Below are 11219 nucleotides of genomic sequence, written 5' to 3'. Positions count from 1 at the left end.
GCAAATAGGATCTCTTTTAATTGTGCTATCGACCTGCTTACTTCCACTCTGACTGGGGGATCTTGCAGCATGGGGAAGAGATGGGGGCACATCACAGCTGAAGTTCACCCATATAGGAGCATTATCTCTTGTTTATTACAGAGACGCCTGTTGCAGGTTTTGCTGCTGAGAGCAGCAGTCAGTTAGTGCGGCCACTTGCGTCACAGCTTGTTGATCCTGAGGAGGCAAAACTAGAAAGTGAGGTTCAGAAAGGAGGCCCTGTGCACGAGGAGGAGGAGGGCATGAAGCAGTGCCAGTTGCCCACAGCCACATCTGCAGAACAGCAAGTACCATGGTTTGGCTTTGAGAAAGCTTGTACATTTGTGAGCCAGAGTGGGAAAAATGTTGTTGTATGATGCAATTACTGCCTTCCAAGGATCAAAAATCTGAGATCAGCTGTTTCCTCCTCATCCAATGTGAAGAAACATTTTGAGGTAAGCCTTTGTCATGCTGGTCCTCAAGGAGTGTCCATTGTCTATTTATGTTTAAATTGTGAAGTTCCTCTTCCATTATTTCTTGGATTCATGCTTTGTTCTTCTTCCTCAGAGGGCACACCCTGAGAAGCTGAGAGCAATTGAAGAAGCAATAAAGGCAAGGAGACGTGGCCTTCCTGAACCAATGCATGACACCCTTCCTCCCAAAATGCTGAAGCAGCAGCAGACAACCCTTGAGAGGTGGGGATCTGGCAGGGATCTGCTTCTTCTGGCAGCCTGCGTACACCCTCGCTTCAAACTAGATCGGCTGGAATCGTGTCAGGCCACCACCCATACCAACAAGTAAGAACATTAGGGAAGCCCTTTGGGTGGATTACTCCAAGGGGAATGTTGTCTCAAGGGAGGCATCAGAGGGCTTAAGGTGGTAGGCAGGGGCTGGGCCTTTTCTTCATGGGGCTCCTCATCACAACCTTGGGTTGCTGCAGGTAATCCTTAAGGGTCTGCTGTGCTGCCCCATGAGTGTGGTGACTTGGTCACCTTCCTACCTTCCATGTCATCATCCACAGGCTCAGGCTGGACCCTGAACCAGGGGACATGACAAGCATCAGGAAATGAAGAGCAGATGATGGTTTCCTAACATATATGTGTTAACATATCCTCTCTCTTTCTTAGATACACAATGGAAGCCTTGTTGAAAGCTGAAATAAAGATGGGTGTACTTAATGAGGACAGTGATCAGTCTTCAGATAAAGACCAGGAAGGAGGTGACTTAGAAGATGACTTCTTTAACTTTCTGCCCCAGGGCAAGAAGTCAGCAGTGGACACTGCTGAGGAGGAACTGGTGAGGTACCTGAGGTCTCCCAGCAGGGAAGTGTCATCACTCCATGGCTTTCCACGTGTGCTGCGGTGTTTTTTGCAGCACAACACAGGCATGCCTTCAAGCGCCGCAGTAGAACGCCTGTTCAGTACTGGTGGCAACGTAATGACTGTAAAAAGACATTCCTTGTCTGTCATGCTCTTTGAGCATCTTGTTCTTTTGAGACATAACAGAAACATATTATAAAAGCATTTCAAGGGTAAAATCTGATTTCAAGAGTTGGGGTATCTTCATTGCTTGGGGGGATGTGAGATTCTGTTATGCCATTATGTTAATCTTAAGGATAATTTTTTTTATTCTACTACCCCCTGTGTGTGTGTGTTTATTTTTAATATTGTTTTAGGCTTCTTAGATGTGCAGCAGCCAAGGCCAGGACCTTGTAGGAGTTTTTTTTAAAAAGTAACTGAAATGTAATTGTAGTGATTACTTTTGAGAAAAAGTAAAGTAATCAGTTACTTTCAGAGCAATTGTAATTGTAACGGTAATTACTACTTTTTTGGGCCAAGTAATTGTAACTGTAATTTATTACTTTTTAAAAGTAATCTTCCAAGCTCTGCTCTGACTAAATGTCAGGGTATATTGTAAAATAGGTTACTAATCAGTCAAGTGAAAGAATTTTCAGGGCTGTAGACTTTCTGTTTTATTGATCACATGTCCTGGTCAGTTTCATGCTGGGCTGATCCTGAGCACTATTTGAGGCTGAAATGGTACCCTCTGGGAATGAAAGGTGGGGTGTATAAACATTTTAATAAACGCATATGCAAAAAACCTGTGTAGATTGTGTCAAATATTCCTTTTCTGGATATCACAAAGAAACCAAAAATGATTGTTTATGGTTGAAGTACAGAATTAAGTATTTGACTACTGTTATGCACTAGTGAAGTGACAATTATGGTGGCAACCTCTTTGGGGAGTCTGTTACAGGACAAGGAGACACCCACCTTCCCACTGTGCAACCTTTGATGACAAAAGAGTCTGAGCTGTTGGGAAGCTGACACAGACCAAAGGCAATTGCCTTTGTATCCTGCTGGCTCTCTATTAGTTCTAGTGCCTCTTGAACTTCTAGAAAAAGCATATTCAATGCTACTGAAGAGCTGGAAGAAGGCAGTAGCTATTGGTCACAGCTGCACATTCCCCAAATGTACAAATAAGCAAGCAATGCCCATTCTCTTTTGGCCTCTTATGTTGACCCAGTTTTTAGGACCATCATGACTTGAGTCCTGAGTTGGTCTTCTGCAAACGAAAGGGCTTCTTCTCTTCTTGGAAGGGACTGTAATGCAGCAAAGGCTTCCATGAGAGGAAGAAGAGGAGGAGGTTTTTGTTAATTTCCTCTTCATCCTGCCACTCCCTTGTTGTTTCAGAGGGTACCCTAACTGTTCGGAGAAGTCTTTCAGGCTTTTGCAGTGAAATGAAGGAATCAGTGAAAAATCACTTTCCTCCAGCAAGAGCATCCTATGTGCAGGGCTCTGCTCACAGCAACTCTGGATCCAAGTTGTTAATGTTCCTCGTGACTCCTGGTGAGGGCACATTGTGATACGTCCCAACGGGGTGCTATTCTTGGGATACCTTGTTAAAGTGCCAATTTGTCTTATTGTCTCTTTTAATTTTCCCCTGAACTTTGGTAACTTCTGTATTTGCAGAAGCATACCCAGATGTGCTTACTATGGCACACAATTAGCTTCTAACTTGGAGATGGGATGAAAAAGAACATAGTCCAGGGTACTATGTATGACTGGCTCACTCTTTGCCCAAACACAGCTTGGTTCTGTGGGAAAATCCTACTGAACATATAGATCAGGGGTGGGTAACCTCAGTCCCAGTGCCAAATGTAGCCCTCCAGCTTTCTCTGTCTAGCTCTCCAGACTCTCCCTAGAATGCGCCCTTCTACAGGCCACACCCCTTACAAGTTCCTTGAGTGCTTTACCTGGCTGGAATGTGTCCTTGAACTGTGATGATGCCTTTTGCTTGCCTGGATGGAGATGTGTGTGTGTGTGTGTGTGTGTGTGTGTGTGTGTACCTCTGATTTATACTGCACAAAGGTAAAAATCACATCCACTTTCGCTACAGGCCCCATCCATCACTGTCATGTGGCCGTTGGAAGATTCCCCATGAGGGAATGTAGCCTTCTGGCTGAAAAAGGTTGCCCATCCCTGGTATAGACTGTCCAGTGTACAAGCCATCTAAAACAGTATCTCTTGCCCCAAAGCTTAAGTTGTGCCATACAAATCCTTATGTTTTGATACATTTCTTGCACATAGTTGTCCTGACTAGCTATAGGAAGATGGAGGAACTGAAAGAACACCAAGGCATCGCTTTGTATGTGTTGACTAGATGGAGCGAAAATGTCTGGGATGCACCGTCCTTGAAGGCTTCATTTTGCCTGGCTCTTCTCCGCTACTGAACAAATCCTGAAGGAAAGAAGGCCTTGTTGATTTCCTCCCCTGCTTTTAGAGATGGTCTATTTGTTATAGATATGTGAACCCAATTAACCCAGATAAGGCTAAAGCAAGAACAAAGATAAGGAAAAGTGTTTTTATTTAATTTGATTAGTCTTTTCATGTCTGCTTAATTCTGAACAGGTTTTACTTTTTAAAGTAATTCCAAAATCCACAGTCAGGCAATAACTATATTAGGATCAACCAAAATATCACAAAATAGTGAGCAAGCTTTCAAGTTCTTCAGAATTCTTCGTCAGTCTGGATGTTAATCAAAGCTGGAGTAGTTATGGAGTTGTGTTGATGTATGTATGTATGGGCATGCGCTGACTGTGCTGTAGCAAACATAACTTTTTTGTGTGTGTGAGTGTGACGTACATTTTTAAAAATGCAGTTCTGCATAAAGAGGGCTGCATTGGCACCAAGTGACAGGAGATGAATTAATGCTCCCTCCAGGGCCTTTTTTCTCTAGCAATGATTGACAAAATAATTTTCTTCATGTACCTTAATAAAAGTGTATACATTATATTACAGAGCCAATTATGCATCACATGACTTATCTTGTCACAGTCCCTACTATCCAAACAATACATTAAAAGCCATTCTCTCTGTTCTGATTTGCATATATGTAGTTCCCCCGCCAGCTTCTTAACTATGTTTCTTTAGGAAAAGAAAATTTAAACATATATGTGAAGCATAGAAGAGCATTGTGCAGAACACTCTTCTCTACTCTTTGAGGGGGGAAGAGAGGGTTGTGACTGGGGCAGAACACTCTGTCCTCTCTGTGCTCCCAATAGCACAGGGCCCTACATACGTGATCTCTACACTGCAAGATGCATGTCTGAATGAACATTGTGTGGTAGGAGCATGTTGCTCCCCCTTTAGCCACGGGAATAACACAGCCAGACACAGGTTTATGGGTGATCTCATGAGAGCCGGGTCATAGATGGGAGGATTCTAACTCCTCCCTCCCGTCACTGCCTGGGGCACTCTCCACCCCACAATTAGTGCCCCGTGGGGAGGCTCGAGGCTTGTCTTCTGTTCATTGCTGAATATGGATAAAGTAGATGGAGATTATACATATAGGGAGTGATGCACACACGCCCTTATGCAGCACACATGTTACTGTACATATGGCACTGGACATGTAGAGGTGGTGGAACCTACCGCCATAATTGAAATCCCCTCCTCCACATGTCTATTGAGTGACTCTGAATGTCTTCACAGAGCTTAGGTTTTATGGCTACACCTCTGATGGCATAGACAATATCTTCAAGATGTTTTATAGATGTTTTTAGTATTTTATCACCTGTTTGCTGCCTGGGCTTCTTCTGGAACAGCCTTTCCCAACCAGTGTGCCTCCAGATGTTGTTGGACCACAATTCCCATCTTTCCTGACCATTGGCAATGCAGGCTGAGGCTGATGGGAGTTGTAGTCCAACAACATCTGGAGGCACACTGGCTGGGAAAGGCTGTTCTGGAATAAAGGGAGGGATATAAATTTATAACAAACAATTTATGCACCTTGCAAACTGCGTACCCAGACTCACAGAATAAGCAGGCATAGCACATTTCTGAACACAGAATGTTCATTCAGTCATATATCTGGTCACTGTTCTGCAACATACATTTATTTATTTATTACAAAGCATACTATTATAAACATAAATATCGTTCCAGCTCTTGTAGCAGGGTCCTGTTTGCCCTCACCCCTCCCTTCTTCAGAAAGGATTTAGGAGGTTGTCTCCTGAAGGGAAGGCCACATGGTGGCCTGACAGCCAATTGGTTGGGGATTGGAGCGTGTCTTTATAAGCCAACTCCTCCCCTAAGCCTCCCTCCTTGTGTTTTAGTGGTGCCCCCCCCTCACATTCAGTGCAGACTTTGCTAGTCACCTGTTGAAGGGGCTAAGTAGGATTTTTTTCGTGGGATTCCTTGATTGGTCTTAGGATCATTCCTTTTTTGCCACTTCACACTGTTGGGATGAATTTTATTGGCCTTCCGGAGATTGTTATGATTGGTTGCTGTTTGGGACATTGAGTCTGGGCAGGTAAGGAAGGTGGGGAGAAAAACATTAGGCATCCCGAAGCATTATTGGGTTAAGGGCACCTTTTAGGGATCTGCCAGTGCTTTATGCCTGATGGGACCGGGGAGGTGCCCTTTTGACCTGACATGCACATTTTGGCTAATCATGGGTATAGCGGGGCCTGGGTGCATGTGTTGGGTTCATACCCAAGGCTCACCTAGTAAGGTGGGATGAATTTATTCTCCATCCTTTGCTGGGGAGCCACATGCCCAAGGGGCTGGAGGGAAGCTTTTCTGCTAGAATTAGATAAAACCTTCACTTGCCTCTACTTTCTAAATTCAGTGAATTTGGTCTGCAGCTCTTCCAAGTTAACAAATATCAACTTTATTCCAATGTTTTCATCTCAGGAGTCTTCTTTCTGGGTGTGGGGGCAAACATTCTAAACTAGGGATGGGTGAATCAGTCAGTTTCCAGGCCTTGTCATTCTTGCATGTGTTCATCCATACGTTTGTTCCATTTGGTTGCTGCATTAATCTACATCCCCCCCCCAAAAAAAACTTGCACAAAAATGTCTATCTTTAAACATGTTATCTCCCCAAACAGACATTTAAAAACATATTTCTTGAGAACTATGTTAGAACATTTGGGAAGTGAAAGTTGATAAATAAACTAAGTTCCAATACAGGTATTTGTCTTGGGGGTGCGGATCAGGTCAGGTCATACTGAAATTTACAAAGATCACGTTGAACAAACATCCGTATTTTAAATCAGGGGTTCCCAAACTGTGGTATGTGGACCACCAGTGGTCCATGAGCTTCATTCATTCAGGTGGTTCACAGAATTTTTAATACAGTTTAAAATCATACAGCATCTAGCACAGAGCTTGGAAAAGTTACTTTTTTGAACTACAACTCCCACCAGCCCCAGCCAGCATGGCCACTGGATTGGGCTGATGGGAGGTGTAGTTCAAAAAAGTAACTTTTCCAAGCTCTGGTTGTAAGGCTTGGGTTGGCCTGAAGCCATGTAATAGGCAGATTTTGACTCTGAAGGCAGCACAAGACTTCAGGCCAGAAGTGGGAAACAGGCTTATGTAACGCTTATGTTGCCTCACATGTGGCTCAGTAGGCAACAAAACCCTCTCACCCAGAAGATTTTGACAACCTTTCCTGTGGCTTAGGAAGGATTTGTCCTTGCCTTGATTAGATGAGGGACAGATATGTTTTTCACTCTCCAAGGGGTGTTCTTCTCATTCTAGTCATTATAGGCAGAGCTTGGAAAAGTTACTTTTTTGAACTACAGCTCCCATCAGCCTAATCCAGTGGCCATGTTGCCTAGGGCTGATGGGAGTTGTAGTTCAAAAAAGTAACTTTTCCAAGCTCTGATTATAGGTATATGGAACTTCCAGATTCAGAGGTAACAGGCCTCTGAATGCCAGCAGTTGGGCAGCAACAGTGGAAGAGAGCTATTGTGCTCATGTCCTGCTTGATGTCTTCTCAGAGACATCTTGTTGGCCAATATGAGGAACAGGATGCTAGATGAGAAGAATGACTGGTCTGAACCATCAGAATTCTTCTTTCATTACATCCTCCATGTGATATATTATAGAACTGCTTCTCATTCATACATACCATTTTTAAACCATTTTTTCTCCATGCAAAGCAACCCATGTATATATGGGTTATTGTATAATATATATATTATATGGGAATATGGTGTAAAACTGTGGTTCCCAAACTCCCCCCCCCCATGGACCACATAAAAATTGCTGAGGGTCAATTGTAAAGTACTGTGCTAGATCAGAGCTTGGAAAAGTTACTTTTTTGAACTACAACTCCCATCAGCCCAATCCAGTGCCCATGCTGGCTGGGGCTGATGGGAGTTGTGGTTCAAAAAAGTAACTTTTCCAAGCTCTGCGACATATCTCTACAACAACATTCTTCTCTATGTTCAGCTGGCATAAAAAAGGATTTAGGTAACATTTATTTCAGGGGGAATAAAGGCCCATAATTCTGACAATGTTGTTATGATTTATTCTTCAAACATAAAGAAATAGAGGGTGAGATTCTGAAGGTGGACATTAGGAAAGGGTAAGATTTGTGGCACAAGGCATATACAATCCATTATGTTTGTCAAAAACAATGCACCTTTGTACATCATGGACTGTAAGTACTGCAAGATTTGTGATGTTTTCAGCCATTGGTTTTCTTGCTTTAAACGCTTGACTTTGTGAAATGACACATAACAGAGAAGTACATTGCCATCACTTAGCAACTTCAATACATATTTTCTGCCCCTCCAACAAAGTCCTAGTTAGTTTTGTTGTATAAACGTTTCAGTATATATCGTGCAGTTATATACTGTGGTGATGGTGAACAATGGAAATCAAATCCATACTTCCCTAGGAGCTTCACAACTGATATTGGAAAAACTGTCAAAGTAAATGCAGTGGCTACAAGAGATACATCACCTCAGTGTATTTGGAACGAATGTAATCAATGAGAGCATAATCGGAACAGGTGAAATATATTGCCCAACGTCTTCATTCTGGGATGCTTCACATCTCAAGCAATTCCTACAAGATAGTCACTTATAAATAGGAATTAACACAAAACCTATATGTCAATGGTAACATGTGGTTATCTCACATTTGAGGGATTTTTTTTTGCTGGTCATTCACATGGTATAAATAAGAGAGAGCTCCCATCAGCCACATAGCTCCCATCAGCTACAGTGGGCATAACCAATGGTCAGGGATGGTGGCGTTCAACAACATCTGAGGGTCATAGGTTCCCTGTGTAAATATTCTGGCTGTAAATATTCCGGGAAACCACAGCCAACTGAAGGTTTCCAGCACATGAGCACACAGCAAATATCTTACATTATAGATTATGACATTACAGTCTATACCAAGTGAGCTTGACACTCATTTGCACTTGGAAGTACTTCTCATACTGAAATTCTGTAATGTGTGAAGCAATTCTTATGGGCAAACATGGGTTTCTCTCTCTCTTAATTTTCACCAATAGTTTGGTTTGGGTATTAAAATAAGAGGTGAAGGAGGCGAGCCTGGCACACACATATTCTGGTCCAAAACATGTATAATAGTATATTGTTGCTATGATACTGAAATTACACCTGCCCAAGTTCAGAGACCCATTCATAAAGAAGACATGAAGCTTTTATGAGAGTAAGCTTGCTTCTTTATTTCAACGGATGGAGCAACTAGCTGCTCTCATTTCTTTGTATATGGATAGCTATCCCCTCTATTAAGGTGAAGCTGCTGTAGATGGGACAGCTCTCTGCATACATTGGAAATTCACATGTGCAAAAATGTGGAGGTCCAGATAATTATGGTTTGTATGTTTGGGCTGATGTAGCAGTTGTGACCTATTATGAATATTTATGTTCTGGCTTAACAAGTCTGATAAAATTGCTTTTATTTGGCAAATTTGCCATACTGGATAGGGGATTTCATAATGAATTTAAAAACGCACCTTTCTGTTACAGCATATATATATATTCATATGCTGTCCTTGAAGTCTGAGTGCATACATCCTTAGCACATACATCTTTAATTTCTTCAATTAAAGAAAATAAAAGGCCAAATGGAGTTAGACTTTAATTATTCATAGTTCATTTCAGAAAAATGTTCACAAACGAGAGAAAGCAGAGCTATGATATCTGTCAAAAGGGGGAAAAAGAATGGATAAAAAAATTCCACTTTATGAACTACTTAATAATATGTACCCTTCTGCTTTCATTAGATACTGTTAGCGTGTGGAGAAAGATGCTGGGATGTAAAATCCCTTGAACTGAGCTTCTTCCATTTGTCTCCACAAAGCTCTAGGTAAGCCAGAGGACACCTAGAGGGACCACGTGAACATTTGATCTTGAATTTACAGACAGATCCAGTACAGATCCACCACTACAAAAATATTACCAATACAGAGAAGTCAATATGCTGTGTATGTGTTTTCAGGCCCCATTAGGTGACTTTTAGAAAGAGATTTCCTAGTTCTTTGTCAGTAAATCCAGCCTTTGACAAATCCAGCTAGCACAATGCAGCTGGCCACCTAGGGTCAAGGAGCATCTCTGAGTTACCAGAGAGATATTTTAAAGCGTTTCACTACTGGTTTTGGCTAGGCCTAGAATCATTGGAGCCACCGTGCTAGAGCGATAGAGTGCTTGCATTTTATGAGCTGATCCTTTCATTTATCACTTCTAAATCTTAATTATTGTCACAGGTTTCACAGCCCTACCAGGCTCACTTTAGATACAGTTAACTGGATACCAGGGCCAGAAGCTGGTGCCACCAAGGTCTCTGTGAATGTCAAATCAGGACCACTTTGCAAAAAAATAATTGCATTAAATATGAGGTTAAAGAACAGCAACAGAGCAGAAACTGGAATTCTAATTGAAAATTGTTCATGCGCACATAAGGTGCATGCACATGTAAAACCTCTAATTATGCTGATTAGGAAGAAAGAAGAAAGGAGAGGGTGATTGTATTGTGTTTGAGTGTACCCTGCCCCTCTTACTACACAGGTGGTGACTGATCAGCATAATTTCCTACTGCTGTATTCTCCCATGGGAGACAGAGGAGGAGGAGGAAGAGCATGGAGCTGAGCTCAAGTCCTGCTAGGAGTGATAATAGCCTGTGCACACACATACACCTGATTTGGTCTGGACCTAGATGCAAGTGTCCTCTTTACTGCTGCATTGGTTCGTGTAGTAGCAGCAGTCACAAACAAAAACAGACTGGCTAGGAATGAGTTCTGTCATTTGGAAGAAGGAGCCTGGTACATGGAATGATGCTGGAGCAATAAGATTCTGCAGTGACTGCTAGCATAAAACTCTCACATCAGAAAGAAGAGGGCAGAATTCCAGGAGGCAGTGGCCTTTGTAGTGCTTGGCTTTATTCTGTGGACTGCACCTTTATCTTCTTTTTTCCTTTGCTCCTTCTACCTGGTTCTGCAGTGGCTATGTGTCCTACCTTACAGAAGACCATCCTCTATTTGAAGATGTCCTCTGTTCGAAAGCGTCCCTCTTGGGATGCCTTTAAACCCACGTTTGGTTTAAAGATAAATAATTGTAAGAAGCGAGATCTGAGACCTTGTAGTTGCCCTTCAGCAGTTAGCAGCCAGACAGCAGACTGAGCAGGCATCTGGGTCAACAGACTACACTTTCCCCATCATAGTGAAATGTATTGCATTTCTATTTAAATTACATTAATTGTTTCTAAAATTACATCTACACATACAAATGAACATATGTAATTTTTATGCAAATCTGTGGTATCTTTTTTGGTGATGCATAAGTGGCTGCCCTACTTTTTCCTTTGCATAAACTCCAAATAGATACTAGGACTTATGTGCTCCTGGATGCCTTGCATATCATACCCTAGGTAAACT

General features: G+C 42.3%; 1 long non-coding RNA gene across 1 annotated transcript; it reads left to right on the top strand.

Annotated features, from left to right (window-relative positions):
• Nucleotides 1-251: 251 nt before the first annotated feature.
• LOC133384295 (uncharacterized) lies at nucleotides 252-1233 on the top strand. Its single transcript, XR_009762489.1, has 3 exons — nucleotides 252-473; nucleotides 586-815; nucleotides 1146-1233. It is a non-coding gene; the product is annotated as an uncharacterized LOC133384295 (long non-coding RNA).
• The last annotated feature ends 9986 nt before the right edge of the window (nucleotides 1234-11219 follow it).

Source organism: Rhineura floridana, chromosome 4 (assembly GCF_030035675.1).
Source record: "Rhineura floridana isolate rRhiFlo1 chromosome 4, rRhiFlo1.hap2, whole genome shotgun sequence".
Classification (NCBI taxonomy): domain Eukaryota; kingdom Metazoa; phylum Chordata; class Lepidosauria; order Squamata; family Rhineuridae; genus Rhineura; species Rhineura floridana.
The sequence above is the reverse complement of the archived record's forward strand: the minus strand, read 5'-3'. Positions and strand labels throughout refer to the sequence as shown.